This window comes from Puntigrus tetrazona, chromosome 4 (assembly GCF_018831695.1).
Source record: "Puntigrus tetrazona isolate hp1 chromosome 4, ASM1883169v1, whole genome shotgun sequence".
Classification (NCBI taxonomy): Eukaryota; Metazoa; Chordata; class Actinopteri; order Cypriniformes; family Cyprinidae; genus Puntigrus; species Puntigrus tetrazona.
In genome coordinates this window covers 22,143,513-22,161,914 of record NC_056702.1, presented here as the reverse complement: position 1 = coordinate 22,161,914, position 18,402 = coordinate 22,143,513, and the positions used below count along the sequence as shown (strand labels likewise).

Below are 18,402 nucleotides of genomic sequence, written 5' to 3'. Positions count from 1 at the left end.
ATCGGGTGGCGTGACGTCATAAGACCGCGCCGCGCTCCTGCGTCTGCGGCTCAGCTGGAGAAAGGTTTGTGGTCTTCGTCGTCTGAAGGGTTAGCGTTCACACGGACGCGTTTAGCGTGTTTTTGTGAGGTTTACGAGCGACTGTAAACGCTGTGGTACTGAACTATTCTATAGTGATGGGCAAACGAAGCTTTGCGGAGCACGGAGGCATCGTGAAAGGGTCATTGCTCGAGGTTTTTCCACACGGTGCGCACTAGCGACATCACGTGGTCAGAAGGGGAAAAAACGTTTGAGTCCCAGACGGCCCAGCCCTTTTAAACGATTTCAGATAATAAGTCGGTTTGTGCTGTAAGAACAAAAAGCAAGGAAGATAATACGTCTATATAAATACATTTTTAACAATGTCAGACATTGTTTTACACACACACACACACACACACATATATATATATATATATATATATATATATATATATATATATATATATATATCTAAAAGTACTCTAATATTAGCTTTTTAAGTGGACCTCATGCCATATTGACATAAATACAAAATAACTAACATTCAACATTTGTTCAGCTAAAGAATCCTCTTTTCAAGGTGATTGGTGACACTTGAAACTGCGCAAATGTTTTTAACGTGATTTGAATCACAATACTAAGCAGTCACATGGTTGTGTCACGAAAATCAAGCTTTGCAGAACAAATCAAGCCAGAGATTATAGTGCTTTTAATGTGAAATGTGAAAAAAACACTTGATTGAATCAGAGTCGATTAAGTGTACTATACTAGATGTCTTAAAGTTGTTTTTGTTTTAGTTTCTGTTAATTATTCTTATCTTGTACAGGACAAAGTGTTCAAACCACGGAAAAACCCGACTGACCAGCTTGCGGTTGTAAAGATGGAAGCGTATTAAAAAAGAGTGAAGAAGTGAAGAGTAAAGAAACAACATTAAGACACGAAGATGCTGAGGAACAAACAGGTCTGTTTTCCTTCAAGGCGTCTTCTTAATTCGATTTTCCTTAGGTGTGAGTTTTTATACACCGTCTGCCCTCCACTACAGCTAATAATATTACGACAATCCTTGCATGCTTTTCAAAACATTTATCTCCTTCGTCCTCATCCCCTGGCGACTTTGCAAAGTTCTTCATCTTATTCAAGCCATTTCTTCTACAGTTGTACCTGCTCTCACTCACATCATTAATCAGATCCCAGATCCTCTACTCTAGAATTCCAGATGCTCCTGTCAGCTCTTTTGGCAAATGACATCTCAGGAACCGCGCTCTAGTGGTTTGAGTCTCAGATAGGTCAGATGTAGGAGAGGTGAGGTGTCAGAGTCATCCAGCTACTGGGGTTCCTCAGGGCCTACCGGTTCTCGGACCGTTTCTCTTCTCGGTCTACATGGCTCACGCTGGAGTTCTGTCATTCAGAAACATGGCTTTCACTCACATCGTGCTTTCGTCCCTTCACACAGGTGTTTTTCCCTAGCATTTTAGACAGGTTCGTTTAACCCCACCACTTAAGACCGACCAGTTTCCCTTCTTCCTTTCATTGCAAAAACACTTGGGCAGAGCTGTATTCAACCAAGTCTCTCACGTTTCACACAGAACAACCTCCTTAACAACCAACAATCTGGCTTCAGAACATTTCAGAGCAGCCTTGCACTTTTTGTCCTACAATTGGCAACAGTGGATTCCTAATCTTCAATACTAATCTTGCTGTAATGGAAATTGCTGCTTTTAACCACCAGATCACAGATCCTCAACTCTAGGAATCCCAGACCCTTCTCTCAACTCTTTCTCCAGTGGTTTGAGTCTCACATCTCTGATAGGTCAGATATCTTGGGAGAGGTGAGGGGTGTCATCCAGCTACTACCAGGGGTTCCTCAGAGGCTAGATAAATAAAGTTGTCTACATTACTGTTTTGGTATATGGTGTATCAGGCAGGGAAATCATTCATTAACCTCACTCATGGCTTATCATCGGAAAGAAGTAAGCGGCAATTTACCTGGTTATTCACTTCTCTTGCTTAGATAATTGTAGGCGAGATTATCATTTTGGTTCACTACGGATGAGAAAAACATCCTTTTAAACTTTAGTATGCTTTGATGTCTGTTGTTCTGTGTCATGAAACTTCTAGTTAACTTATATTTTTACCTTAGACCCGATGGCACTGAAAGAGAAGAGTAGAAGAACTCAATGAAAGCGGATGAGAAAGATTGTGATTTCATGAATGGGAAAAATCCTTTAACTGTTCACAGACAGAAAAGACTTCAAGAAAAAATGGCTCCAAGCAGCGGGAGGAAGTTATAACCAGCCTGCCAACCGTTTGAAAAGAGTTTCAGTCAAACAGAAAGCATTAACAGGTCTGTGAGTATCCACACGGGAGAGAAACTATCACGGCGTGTCAACAGTGTGGAAGGAGTTTCACTCAACATCTCGACACCATGGAAGTCCACATGAGGAGATTCACACCGGAGAGTAGCCCACCACCTGCCAGCAGTGTGCAAAGCATTTCCAGTCATCGAGTAAGTCTTAAAAGACACATGAGGATTCACACGGAGAGAAGCCACACACCTGTCAGCAGTGTGGAGGAGTTTCACTCGAGTCTGGACAGCTCGAGAGCTTCACATGAGCGTTCACACGGAGAGAAGCCACACAATTTGCGCCGGCGAGGAAGGAGTTTCAACCGAAAAAGGAAACCTTCACTGCCACATGAAAATTCACACCGGAGCAGCCGTACACATCACGATCCAGTGTGAGGAAAGAGTTTTACGATCAACAGGGCGCCCACCGGCGTCCACATGCGAGAAACTCGTCGAGAGGAAGCCCTACATCTGTCTCAGTGTTGGAAAGTGGTTTTAATCATAAAGGACGCTTTTGAGGACCACATAGAACTCACACCGGAAGGCCCAGCCTTTCCACCTGCCAGCAGTGTTAAGGAAATGCTTCAGCCAAAAAGGAAACCTCGACAGGCACATGAGAGTTCACACCGGAGAGAAAGCCTCATATATAAGGTCCCACTGCAGGAAAGAGATTCAGATATAGAGCAGGACTTAAGTACATGAGGTTTCACATTTGAGAGCTTGGTTACGCCTTTACAGGCCCTGAAAACCATCCTAGCTGATTTTATGCTGCCAATGTAACATGGGTCATGTAATAACCTTGCCCAGAGAGGAAGCCTTTGCTCTGTGTGAAAGACTTTGCAGAAACCAGACAATCTTGAGCTTATAACAGAAGCACCCTGATATAATTCAATGCAGCCAGCGGTGCATTTGGGCGTGTTGTCCCGCACTGGTCTCAAACTTGATTCCCTGGAAGGGTCACAGCTCTGGATAGTAGCTCCAACCTAATCAAACACACATTTGATCCAGTTAATCAAGCTCTTCGGATTACTGAGACATCTTCTGAGAGCAGGTGTGATTTAGGGCTGGTCTTCCAGGGAAGTTTGGGAGTTCAGATCACATTTGAGAGCTTGGAGATTACCCCTTCCACTCGGGTAGCAATCTCCATTTTCAGGCCCTGAAAATAATATAACTGATTTTATGTTATCCCAGTGTAACATGGGTCATGTAATAACAACAAAGAGAAGCCTTCTGGCCTGTGTGGAAGAGCTTGCAGATACTAGACAATCTGAGGCTTCACAGACTCTGTATCGCTTCTGTCCCCATTTCTTCATGCAATGTTCCTGTTTATTACTGCTATTATATTTGATCTCTGTGGAGTGAAAATGTTTAATCGCTGAGTAAAAACCAAGACATTACAGGAATACTTTTATTTCACACACACACACCACACACACACACATATATAGATATATATTAGGGATGAATCTGTTTATCCATAACCATAATGTGAAAATTAATTATAATATTGACTGATGGATCAGCAGCCATCAGGGTTCTATTCTATTTGAATAATTATGAGTTAAACATTGCTTGAGCACTTTTATTTGGAGTAGTACTTGAAGCTGCTTATCACATTAAAATGCAAATAAACTCTAGCTGAATATGCGCATAGGTTGTGTTGTTATTCTATTCAAAATAAGTCTTTAATTTTCTGCATTTCCTGCTTACACCCCTCAATCACGCTATTACCGGTGTGTGGGGTTTTTTTAGAGGTTTTAAGTCAACCTTTTTGAGCTTGGCTCGTCTCTTGCCACACGTAGACTACGATTAAAATAATGACTGCACTGGAAGCTTTCAGAAAAGCGACAATTGAAACCACGCAGGAAGCTGCATATGGCACCATGACAGGTGTGTATGTTTATGTGTGAATTTCCATTGAGGCTTAAGCTAAAGGAAAATAGATAAACAGACGTGAGGTGATTACACAGCGTAGATTTATTGAATCTTTCTGAAATTTATGTGAATCTAGAATTCGGTATGAGGTTACACACAATGGAGAATATAAGGCTGCATTGTATCACTTTTTTTCCATCAAGGTGTGTTTTTAAAAAATGAATCACCCAGGCACACTGGATAAAACATATACATATATTCTTTTACATATTGTATCGCTTGTTAGGATAATTAAATGTTAATGTTGAGATACAAACTGCAAATGGATCCTAATTAAACATCGTTTTTAAACTTTAACTGAGTATAATTTGGGTCTACATTAAATAAACTGGAAATGCGATTCTAGAATAAAAGCTTTAAAAAGTAACATAATTATTCACAGTTTGTTGTGTGTTTTATCACAGCAATTGGTTTATTCAATGTTTTAATAGTTAAAATGACCACAAATTCAGGAGTTCGCATATTTTAATAGTTTTAATAATATTGCATTGTGATATTTTATATTTGTTGAGGAATTGTTTCAGAATTCGATTGCTATTAAAGACCATTAAAATAATACATTTTAAAAATAGGTTGTTAGTGAGGAGTTTTCTGAAAGAGGATCTTCAAATCCTCTTTGAAAGCAAGCATAATTACAAGCAAAGCAAATAAATCTTATTTAAATAAATCTCAAATAAAATTATTAATAATAAAATATCAATATATTTTTTTTTTTCAAATACCTTTAACATGCACTATTTTTGCATGTCTTTAAATATTTCAACACCACTTCTTGAATAAGAATTTAGGCTTCTATTCTAAAGCGTTAGAATTCACGCATTTTATCTGATAATGAAAAAGGCCAGTGTCTGATTTCTTAATTTAATTATTAGATTCTGGTCTATTAAAAACCTATCAGTTCACAGGAATGACCTAAGCTGTTTTGAATCAGCTTACACCTAAAAAAGCGTGCAAGCGCTTAAGCTCATAAAGTCTACTCGGGCCCCCGCTAGTGTGCTGACTATGGAGGCAAGCCGGCCGAGTTTTCTCTCTTTCTTGCTTTGATCAGGAGGCGGTGTCCAAAAGGCGCGGAAGAAAACTCCTGGCGGTTTTACAGAGATGGCGTTCATCAAGGAGGAGAGCAAAGAAACGGTGAAAGGTGAAGAAGATGTTACAGGAGCAGATGAAGAGCGAGTGTCCATCAAGGAGGGAGAGCGCGAAGAAACATTCAAACGTGAGAAAGTGAGACCAGGCTGGTTTTCTTCTCCAAGCTTCAGACTGTAACTCTGCCTTTTCCCTTTTGGCTGTAGTGTTTTGTACGCCGCTTTTGTAAAAACTATTCTAGCTAGGTTTTTAGATTTAAAAACGTTTAAAAGTCTGGTTTTCATGTGTTTAAATGTTAGTTGTTTTGATTGGCTAGAAAGTCTTCTCAGGTAAAAAGGAAACAAAGCAGAGTACACTTCCGTAATGTAATTAAAGATGCTCTATTTTCTAGTTTTGTACTTAATACACTAAAACAATTCTTAATACAATAAGAATACAGTTACTAATAAGGAAACACGTTCAATAGCTTATAAATTTCCTTCTTGTCTCCCACCGGTCACGAGGAATCAAATAATCCATAAACCAGTGGGAGAACAGCGTCCACAAATATGCCTCGCGTTTCCATTAATTCAACATGTTTCTTCACGATATTATCCAACAGCATGAACATAATGCGCATAAGCATAATGTGTTCGTCAAATAGACTTTGTTAAGAAGAAGAATCACCAATTAGATCTCCTGAGACTATCAGTTTTTTCTAAGTTGGTTGAGGCGATAAGATGTGTGGGAGAAAAACTGGTCCTAATCTAGTTGGAGGAAAGAGAATGCCCGAAATTGAGGTCCATCAGAAGATCAGTTGTTCATGAGCAAATCGCTCTTCGCTGCAAGCAGGTTTTGACGCCTCCAATAGGAAGTAGATGCCTGAAAGACCGGAAGAACCTGTACATCCTTCAAGAATACCTTTGTTACTAAAAATAAATAAACTGGTTTAATAAAGTGAAGCTGGTAGCACTGCGTTTGGATCCATTTGAATGAATCGCCTCTTCGATTTGCGAATCGTAAACCTCAACTCTGTCAAGTTCAAATCAACTTCTGTCTTAATCCTTTAATGTTGGTGTATGACGGGATTTAAAAGCAACACTTAATATTCGTTCAATCTTTTCGCCTAAGGCAAGGGCAAACTGTTGACAAGCTTAGCGGGGTTGCCGAAGTTTGGTCCCACGTACGTAGCCAGTGGAGATCGGAGAAATGAGTCCCTTTTTAAACAGAGAATACATTGTACCCCAAAGGACAATACGGTCCTTTGAGAGTACAATGCTGGCAAAGATTTGCATGCATTTTAGAGTGATTTCGCTGATTTAAAAGCTTTTACAGTAAAGGAACTTTTGGAATGATTTAACGATCTCTTAGTTACAATGCTTGTGCTTTTAAACCTCGCCAATGCTTTGGAACCATTCATCAGAACTGCCTTGGTATCTCGGATTAGGATCTGATCTGTCTAATACAAAACTTTGGACGCATGTGTCTCCATCCAGCTCTGCCTTCCTTTGTAAAATCCTCCAGGATCTATTCTTGGCACAATGCTCTATGTAGCCTTATTGCAGAATTGAGCCAACCCTTTGATGCATGAATAAACGTGGGAAGAATGTATGAATAAAATGCATTTGGAAAAATATAACACACATTTTCTAAAATTATACATGTAAAATGGTGTCATAAGAGACTGATTAACATACCATCCAGGATTTTATCTCTTTCTTTTCTTTTTCAGAGATGTAGTTCAGACACACAGACAACCAGGCTGAAGCGATCCACGCCATACACACTTATAAAGATGGCGTTGATTAAAGAGGAGAGAGAAGTGAAAGCGCTCAGAGTCAAACATGAAGACATTGAAGAACAAGCAAAGACGTGAGAGAAGACATAAGTATCAAAGAAACATTCAGAGAAAAAATGAGGAACAAACCTTAGGTTGGTTGCGTTCTCCAGCCTAACTTGCAGCCATTGCTCAGTTCATTTCCCTTTGGCAGGTGTTTTTTTGTAAAAATTCAGTACAATGATGAAGTATAGCTCTACAGTTCTCAAGTAGTCCCATGAAAGGAAGCTACATTTTTTCAAAACTCATAGCTATCTGCCAAAATCTGTGAGCGCCATATGTAATCTGTTATGAATGCTATGGACAAATAAAAACTGTTTTGGAAATGCATTTGAACTCCATATGATATATAAAGAAGCTACTATTTACCGCCATGTGTTTAGGTTTTCTTAGATTGAGCACACATTTTATGAAACGAGCAAAAGTACTACGACACTGAGAGAATAATAAACGCTTTCATTACTATAGTAAATGTAGTAATAATTTAGTACTTTCCCTATTATGTGTTACTGTTGGTTTCCTCTCTTTTTCTATCTAAACTCACAAATAACATGCAAATAGGTGAGCATGACCAGGTATCGCCTTCATCTTTAGAAACAAAAGCAACATGCTTTTGGAAGTCTTGATGTCAAAATCCAGTAAAGAACGGAGTATAGTAAATTAAGTTTTTTTCCCAGTTGTACCGAAATTGCATCGAACCATGACTCAACTGCATGTCCCAAACTGTGACATCTGGCGCAGCTCTAACCTAAAAATATACCTATTGAGAGAGAGAGAGTCACAGACCATTACATTAGGTGCAAGTATTATTAAAAATGTCATAAGAAATAGTGACAGTGCGAGGTCTATTCTTATCTATATCTCTAACGAATTGCTGGTTCATCCAAAAATATATGATATTTATGTCCCAATCACTGGTGAGCAGCAATTGTGCAAAACCCATAGTGGTAGTTGAGAAAGGAAGTAGAGTGTGGCAGATAGTACCAAAGGATGCCCTCAGATCATGAGAATCCAGGATGCTCAGGGGCACCTGAATCAGAAACCAGAACGAGATCATTAACAACAGTTGTTTCTGGGAAAGATAATCCAGATTGAAACATAAAGATTATGTTTTCCTGGCACTAATACCTTCTGGGTGTTTTAGCAACAAAGAGAGGTTTGATATTGTCTGAAATTAGTCTGAAAATCTCAAGGATTGGAGTGAAGGGCAGCTACTTTAGGTCTTAGGAAACATAACCAATGCTTTCAACGGATCTAGTTTATAATAGCTTCAAGACAGCAATCACAGAAAATAGTACAACTAATACCCACAAACAAAACCACGTTAGCCAGGCCCAGTTAGATATGGTCCACAAAACCGTACAAGACACAATCCTGCTAAACGAGTGGAAACTTATCTACCGAGCACACTGGAGCAATACGGGGACTCACGGATACAGATAGGCAAAGGGCTCATTGAAAAACGGTAAAGTGTGGCCACACTCTCACACGTTAGCTAAGACCAGATAGGCTTGAACGTTTTATTGAGTTGCTTCAAACGCTCTAAAGAGAAAACTACTCACAGTTAGTGCAGATTGGTGAGCAAAAAATTGGCTTAGGCCGTGCTGTTTCTATAGGGAAAAATAAATACTTCGCTTACTGTTTATTATACGACGGTGTAAATGGTCATAAATGGTCAAAACCTGTTATATCCTAAAACTGCATTCAGTTTGGGCTTTAAAACCTGAATACAGTCTATGTCCAGATTAATTGCCTGGTGTCAGAACTTGTCCCTTGCTGACAAAGAAGGTATAAAAATAAATGTCTACATAAGACAATTCATAAATGTATAAATAAACACAGGAAGTAATTGTGAAATGGATGTCCCTATAAATACGTGAATGAATGAACGAGGTATTTTCTTATGTAAATATTCAAACACTTTGGGGATTTTGTATTTCGATCTGGCAGTGACGTCATAAGGGCTGCGTCGCGCGCCTGAGCTTCAGCTGAAGAAAGGTTTGTATATCATCATTTAAAGTGTTTGAATTCATACAAACGGGTCCAAAGCTATTCTATATGGTTTAGCAAACGGTAATGCTTTATAATTAGCTGGGTGTGATATTTTCTGTAATACATGCGTGAGTAAAGGCATCCACGCTGCGTGTGGGATTTAGTTCTGTTTTAGTGATTCAGATCATCGTAAACACGATCTGAACCTGAGTCAATTGAATCAAAATGACTCACGTTTTGAATCGTCGATCGCCGCTTAAAACAAGAACAAAACACAAAATACTAAAAAAGTATTTCTTAAAGTACAATAGCGACTAAATGTAGCATACTGTTCATTAAACACCTCCAATGTTAATCAAAAGTGCAAATAAAGTTTTAAATGTTTTCTAATCAGGTCATCCTTGCCAGTACTCCAACTACTGAACTAGGAGCTGATGCAGAGATGTAACTTTCTTTCTCTTTCAATTATTCTCACCTTAAACAGATAAAGAAAACTCATTAAAAGATGGCGTTTATTAAAGAGGTGAGAGGAAAGACGGAGTATCGGCGAAACGTGCTTTAGAGACAAAACATGAAGAAACTGAAGAACAAACAGGTTTGGTTTTTGTTCTCAGCTTAACTGTCCAAGTTAACTTTATTTGGCATGTTTTGTTTCACTTGCAGCTTTCTTTTTGTAAAGGATTTCAGCTGTTTAAATTATGACAAACCAATTTACAGAGGTAAAAGTCAGTTATTTTATTTGTACACAAAAGTTCTGTCCAAAGAGGAGTGTTTAAGAAAAAAAATGTTATTCCAAATGGTACCATTATATAACTAGCTATCTGTAGATTTTTTTATATCAAATGTAGGACCTTTTAAGTGATAGTTTGCAATAAAAAAAAAAATAGGACGGATAGCTTTAATTATATACAGATTAAGGGGTGCTAATATTATGAAAAGATGCGCTTCATTTTCAGAAGCTAAGAAAAGGCTTACTAAAATAAACTTCACGACTTCATATTTAAAATGTTTAAAAACTGTCTGTCACTCATCATCTCAGTCTGGTTCAGTAGATGTATCTGTGATTGGCTGCACTGATTGTGAAACAATCAATGCCTCCAGAGCACAAATGTAAATACATGCACAGAGATTGCCAGATATGTTATTGTTATAGTTTCACCCAAGAGAGCGCTAGCTTTGTTTGTTTTTGGTTTGTTAGTGTTAGTGTCCCCAACTGGGCATTAGCCCAGCTGGCCTCTCTCTCAATGGAGGAGCAGCCCCAACTGTGCGTGGAAGATGCACAGGGGATTTTTTGAGGAGATCCTTGGAAGTCTTCCACCACCTGACAATATCCTCAGGCCTAAGTCCGCAGATTCCTCAAATACAGGCATCCTTTACTTCCCGTGTTCACTTACCGGGTTCGTGGGCTTACTGCTGCTTACAGGGCAGTAGGCAGTGGTGACAGGAGACTTTTACAGTCACAGCTCCGAACAGCCACGCTAACAATGGAGGCAGAGAACATAGTCCACTGACTCAATGTCTCCAGCCCTCCTCGGGATCCGGTCAAAGCCTGCAGGAGGTGGAGTTGTTGATCTACTTTATAGAGGTCAGACACCCCTTGTGCTTGAACATGGTGTTCATGGTGGACAAACCATGACTACCACAGAAGTCCAACAACAGAACACTCACTGGTTCAGGATCAAGTGGCTGTTCCTCCCAATCACTCCAGGTGTCACTAGCATCACCAACGTGAGCGCCTGGAACCCCAGAAGGCATGAGCGCAGCAGAGTCCTCCGGGCTGGAGCACTTTCCAGCACCTCACAGAGACCTAAAAGTACAAGCCAGGCACTCTGCAAATCAACGATCCCTAGAAATTATGTGTCCTCAACTAAATGTGTTTGTGAGTGGGGTCAGCAGCAAGGAACCAAAACCACATCCATACAGAATGGAGAAAAAAACCCTGAGGAACCAGGCTTAGTTGGCAATCTGAAGGTTCTCCTCTGGTGAGATGACTATAACTTAATTTCTAGTTCAATGATCTAGCTCCAAAATGCAGTTATGTTAGATTAGGTTTAAAGACGACAGGATAAGAGCCCACTCTATTGAGGAGCTAAGCCATTTAAGGCTTAATAATGCAAATAAAACAAGATTATACAATTCTACCTTGATTCTTTAATAGAGCCAGTGCAGTTCACAGAACCAGGCCATTATGGTCATACTTCCTAGTTTTAGCAAGGGACTCTCAAAATCGTTTATCAAGCATTTGTTCATCAAGCAGCCAGTTTATCGGCGTGCAGAACAAACTATTAGTCAGCATTACAATATTCTAACCCTGCAGTCATGAGGTTCAACACTTGCACGCTGGAAAGGAAGACCGGGGAATTAACATTTTCTGCATTTGATGCTGATAGCATATATCGTAATTCTGGGATATTATTTTTGAGATGGAAAACTGTTTTACAGATGCTAGAAAACAGTTTTCAAAGGAGATTGCTGTCAAACTGCACACAATTCAGGTTCCAGTAACTGATGATGAAGAATTAACAGAGTGCTTCTACCAAGTAAGTTAGACAGTGTTCTAGATTATTATATGTGGGTTTTTAGGTCCAATAATTAAAGGCACCTGTTTTTTCAGAATCGTGGCATTGAGTTACTCATCATCCAGTTTCTGGCTTTTACATCAAACTATGCCTTCTGTTAGTTGCTCAATTTGGTGTGTATCACTGCAGTCACAAGAAATATGCAGCACTGCGTTAATAGTGAAAGTTAGAGCCATGTCTTCGATTATATCTCCCAGAGTAACGGTAAAGTGTAAAAGTAAGGGTCTAGTATTGAGCCTGAGATTTCCATATTTCACGGCGAGCTTATTATAACGCCAAATATACAGTTTTATCTGGGTCAGAATGGTGGTTGATAGCTTTTGCATGCAGCCAAGATCTAATAGCACTAATAATGATATAACCACGGCCGACGATAAAAGCATGTCATTTGTAAGAGTTGTGAGTATATTGATTTCATGAAGCATCATAATGTTGATGTCATAAAATCATAAAACACCAATTATACTCAATGTATTCAGAATGTCCAACTTTCACCATGGTAAACTTAAATTTGGATTATATTATTTCACTTGAACAAATTTAACAAAACAGTATGGAAATACATCTAATGTTTTCGTTAGTTTAAGCACAAAACCAAGAAAAAGTAACCAAACTTAATCTGCAATAATTAAGATCATACAGTGCATGTCGCAGTACTGCAAGTCAAAAAGACTTAGCGAGGAGGTCTCTGCAACAAAGTAATTGAGCATACACCAGGCGTTGAGACAGATCTCAGTTTCTGATAAATGAGTTTTAGCCTGGGCTAGGCTTAGGGGACACGGAAAACACCTCAACAGCTTGATAATAAGAGCTAAATAATGACATCCAAATATGAGTTTCTAGATTGCATGCAACACCTTTCAGCTCTAGTGATAATGGATGTAGTTAAGTATTTTTACACTTTTACAATTTAATGTTCTGATGTCTTGTGTTTTTCTTTATTAAAGTAAATAACATTTATTTGTGTTTTTTTTCTCCTAGACCTGATGGAAACTAAAAGAGGAGGAAGTACTGAATGAAATAATTTAGCACTATGATTTAATAATCGAGAAACATTTAGCTGTTCAAAGATCATAAAAGACTTTAAGGAAAGGACTCAAAAGAGTACAGAAGAAGTCAGCATTTCACCTGCAACAGTGTGGAAAGAGTTTCAGTCAAACAGGGGTTTTAAAAGACACATGAGAGTTCACACTGAGAGAAGCCTTATATCTGCCAAATACTGTGGACAGAGTTTCAGTTAAAAGGAACCACAGAGCACATGAGAGTCCACTTATGGAGAGAATGCTTACACTGCCACGGTGTGGAACAAGTTTTGGATTAACATGAAAACCTTGAAGCTCACATGAGTAACTATACAAAGAAACTATACACATGCCTCACTAGAAAGAGTTTCATCAAAACTATTTTGAAAAGTCATATGAAAAAACACTGGGCAGTCCTACACATGTCCTCAGTGTGTTAGTTAGTCACAAAGGACGCTTAGAAGACCACATAAGAACTACACAGGAGAGAAGCCTTTTCTGCCAACAGTGTGGGAAGAGTTTCTAACCAAAAGGAAATCTTGATAGTATCATTGATGAGTGTTCACACTGGAGAGGCCTCACACCTGCCAACAGTGTGAAGGCAAGAGGTTTCAACTGGAAAACCCTTAACTCCCACATAACCGTTCACACTGGAAAATCTTTCACCTGTCAACAGTGTGGAATAAGTTTTATCAAAAACAAATTCTTACTAGACACGTGAGAATTCACACTGAGTATAAGCCTGTGTGATCAGTGGAAAGAGTTTTGATCACATGAAAGTCTCTGAAGTCCAAGGAGAACCTTCAGTGAGAGAGAAACCTCTACATGTGTTCTGAGTGTGGAAAGAGTTTTCTGCCAAAAACAACAGTTTGAAATACATGAGACTTCACTGGGAGAGCAACCCTACATGTCCTCAGTGCGGAAAGGTTTAATCATAAACGACACTTGGAAGATCACATAAGAACTCACACCGAGAGAAGCCTTTCACTGCCAACAGTGTGGGAAGACATTTTTTAGCCAAAGGAAGCCTTAAAAGGCAATATATAGATCACTACAATGAGAGAAGCAATTTACATGTGGTCATCATGGAAAGAGTTTCAAAATAAAGCAGCATGTAATCACCAATGAGGTTTCATGAAGGAGAGAGAGAACTGTGTTGATAAATGAACAGTGTGACATGTGGTCTGTAATAACACCAGAGTGAAAGCCTTTGCTCTGCCATCATTGTGGGAAAGACTTGCAGAAACAAAGACACTCTTGAGGTTCACAGAAGTACCATTGATATAATTCAAAACAGCCATGGGTTTATTTTCACCTGTGTTTAAAATGTGTTTTGATTGATATGGATCTCAAATTCAGACTGTTCCTGTATCCCTGTCTTTATCCACTTTCACCACCCTCTGTCCCAGTTTTGTCAAGGAAAGAGTAAATGCATGGGGATCTTTCACATGTTGTGGTCTGGCGAATGAAACAAGTCTGTTAAATTTTTACATATAAATGTGAGTGAGTTGAAAGATTGGCAACTAAACTACAATATGTCACTGCCTTATTTATGTACTCTGATAATTGGGCAAGGAATAATTGACTCAAAGTGGCTGGACACACCTTGTGTTTTAATTTTTTTAATAATTCAACAGTGCATGAGTAATTCTCTTCTTTCTGCATCCGCGTCTATGTGAATTATCTCTCCAAGTTTATGCAAATTAACATATGTTGTCAATTAGCTTAATTCTTCAAGTTGGCTTTAGGCACTTTCCATTAAAAAAGAGTTGGCAACACTGCTCAATCAGGAGTCAAACTTGACAAACAATATTGAATTAGTTCTTGAGCGATTTGTTCATTTTGGAGCAAATCTTTAATGTGACTCAGGAAGAACAAGTTGTTCTTGTTCAGGCATATGCACATCCTAAAGGTTTTACATTAGAATTAGTTTGAAAGACTCGGAGATGAAATAACTTAATTCTCTTCTGGCTCAACCTACATTACAAAGCTTATCGGCTTTCTGATGAAAAACGAATCAAAGCCAGAGACTTGAGGATTTTAATCAATTTCTTTACAGCCCATACTGCTCAAACCAAGACATGTCAGAGAAGAGGTAAGGTGAGCTAATCATAGATAAAGACCTCCAGAATTATGAATATTTTCTCTGCCTAACAATTCTGAGAACAGAAAAGCAGCTTAAGAGGAGTCAGGATGGCAAGTCCATGAAACATGGAGGAGGAGCAGCAATCGCTTACTGAGGATATAACACTGCTGAACGGGCCTGCATGAAAGGTCATGGTAGCTTGCAGGATGTGGGAAACTTAACCAAAGATATAGGATAAACTAAAATGCTTGAAAGCCCCAAAGAAGAAGTTATCAAGTTCTTTGAAGAGTATAAGCAACTTGGTAAGGTAACGTTCGGGAGAGGTTCAACACTTGCAGGCTGAAAGGAAGACCATGGGGGAATTACATCTTCTGATGGAAGTGATAAGACCTATGGAGCTGTGGCATATTTCAGGTGGGAATCAGACAAGGACATTGAGGGGTGAGACTAGTTGAATCTAAGGCCAAATTAACTCCTTTTGATCAGAAAGGGGAAGCAGTTACATGAATTGTGTGGTAACGCTATGCAGCCAAACTTAGAAAGTATATTGAGAAGCATTGCTGGTGGGCTGCATGCTAGCAAAGAAGACCATATATGGCTGTGTGACTTCCAGGAAAGGCACAAACAAACAGTGCCGACAGGCTATGGAAGGCCTCCATCAGAGCAGAGCAGAGCCAGCTGCACCATTTGAGTTCACAACCCTGTATTTATTTGGACCCAGGTAAAAAAGAGGTAAAGAAGAGGGTGGAACGAAAAGTTTGGGGGAAGGTAGTGGCCCAAGAGCTGTCTATGGGATAAGGTGGATCATTCAACTGAAGGATTTCTGCTAGCATATCAGAGATTTACAGCTTTAAGGGGTACATTCAAGGAAATTGTGGTCAGACTAATCAAATTTCATAGGAGCAAAGTCTGTTCTTAAATTCTTCACAGATTCCAAGATCCACAAGACAGAGTAAAGTTAGAAGTGGCAGCCAGACGTAGTACAAAGTTCCTCTCAAAGAAATGGAACAGCAGGAAGCAGTCCGTCTGTTAAGCGGAGCCCTCCAGAATTTGAGGGTTAATGATATATCGTGGGGGACTCTTCTTTAGTATCAAGTAGCCAGTCTTGGCTCATTGAAAGACCTAATGATGCAAGGCACAAGTCGAGCTCAAACTCTCTTTCTTCTGAGATGTACTGGGGTTATGGATCATGAAGTTTTGAGTTTGATAGCTATCCATACAAAACACAAAAAAATCATACACGCATGTTAAAATCTAACTTGTGAATATTGTGACGGAGTGTTTCACCCATAGACACAGTGGGCGTATGCCAGGCCCTCGGAGAGGCTTTTATTAAAAGAGGTAAGGTCCAGGGGAAAAGTAACCGAATAAAAGGAAGAACTGGTGTCCTCGCTGATTCCTCTCCCAACTCTCTCGCACCGGGACAGAGGAACCGGGAGTTAGTCGGGCAAGCTCAACCAACCACCGGGTAAAATACTAACAGTAAAGCAAGCGCCACTTACCCTTTCTGGTGGCTGAGCGGGTCTCCGCGCCCTCCATCCTCACGTACGAGTGAGGTGACGCCACTAGATGTTGCCCAATCAGACATTTCCTCCAAGCCCGCCTTGCCCGCATTCTCCACCAGTGACGGGAGTGAGCCAAACGACAGACACAGGCGGGCGCCAGGCCTTGAGAGGCTTTTATTGACAAACAAGGTACTGTGCATCCAAATAAACGGGGAACTGGTTTTCCTCGTCACAGGCTGCAGGGAAGTGCAGGTCAGGTAGTGGCCTAGAGAGGCTGTGGTAGAGGCTAACCACTCAAGGTGTGTTTCCTGCCGTCGCCGCCAGACCTGATCAATACCACACCCTCTCAACACGCCCACTCCTGTCGGAGTCTGGTGAAGGGCTGCTTAACAAAGGACGGGAGATGATGACAATAAAGGGAGGGGCAGCCGACTTGTCACAATATCCTAATACTAAGCTGTAGCTTAAATGAGTTAAACTTGTAAGGGTCCCCTTTCCTGCAGAACGGGAATCCAGAGGCCCTGGTCGAAGGTCACGTGTACTGTTTTTTTTTATGCCTTGTTAAAAATCACTAATATTTATTAATCTTTTTGTTTCTAAATTATAGTAATTGACCTTAAAAGTAATTTTATCTGACTTCCAATTTTCATGATTTTATTTATATTTATTAAAAGGTAACTGCTGATCCTCTAGTTGTGATTAAATTTGGACTACACACTAACTATAATATTTCCTAGTTTCTACTTATTGTTCAAGTAGAGTCTGGGTCGCTTAGGAGACCTTTGTTTGGCCAGGAACAGACTCATTTACACATCTGGGCTAGTCCAGTGTCTTAGTCAGGAGGCTACCTCGTGAGATCGCTACCTTAATGCAGCCATCTCCTGATAGACTCAAAAGAGTAATTTTTTATGCTCTCTAAGTAATAGCATGTTAGCCAGTTTCAGGCCAGAAGTCAAGATCTCAAGACGGCTCCAGTATCCATTGATCGTTGATCTGACTCCACCCTTAGCACGCCAACAATGCGGAAAACTCAGAAGTCACTAACCAACAGAAAAGTTATTTCAGACAATATTATAAGCAACCAAGATTAACATTTATTTTGCCAGGCAAGAACAGTTTCCAAATTGGTATAATTGATAAACATTTGCACAACTGATCAGCAGTAAAATAACACAAAACAAAAATAAAACAAACTTAAAAGGTCAGTATACCTGGTCTTTTAGCAAAGTGTATGAGAATGTTATACCACACTCACGGGCCAATCTACTACAGAATCGCTACTTACTGTGTTTTGTCACTTTCCCTTATATACTCAGACCAGACAAAGAGATACCAAATAGTTATAAAGTAGTTATAAACCTTTGAGCTCTTAGGTTCCGTGGCCCATGGTCACACCTGCTGGAACGTGCTCAGAGACCTAAAAGGAGGACACCTCCTTCCCCAACAGAACACAGTTCTATCAAGTTCTTAATCTTCTCCATAATATAAGTGATTACGGTGAAATTGAGACCAATTTACTTCACAATTGCACTGAGACCTTCAAATGAGACCAACATGAAAGTGAAGCACAATAGTTCATAAGACACATGACATATAATGCCTTATTCTTAATGAACTTAAACCAAGTCTTTTGCAGAAAGAGGGGCTAGAAGAGTGAGCTGAAGAAGGTGTCATAAACACAACAGGGTGTGTTTACTTCTTTGAAGTCCTTTGTTCCTTTGGATATCGCTTCAGATCAGTCTTAATGCATATACACATTTTGATTCACCTCTACATCCTTAAATTATATTAAATTATGCTGTGCAGTGACTTATATAATCATGTTTGTATTTGGTTTGTTTTGTTCAGAGTAGGTCATTAAGCTAAGCATCTGAGAAAATACTGAAAATGAGCAAATGAAGTACTTGAATTGTTGCAAATATGTCTTTGTAAGCTAAACTAAATTAGATTGAAACTGTACATTACAGGAAAAAATTAAGATCCACCAGTCTTCAAGCAATATGTGAAAAGGCTCAAAGT

The 18,402-nt window shown here is 39.5% G+C and overlaps 1 pseudogene; it reads left to right on the top strand.

Moving 5' to 3' along the window:
- Positions 1-5,398: 5,398 nt before the first annotated feature.
- The window catches only part of LOC122342307, a 32,606-nt pseudogene continuing 19,602 nt past the window's right edge, over positions 5,399-18,402 (top strand).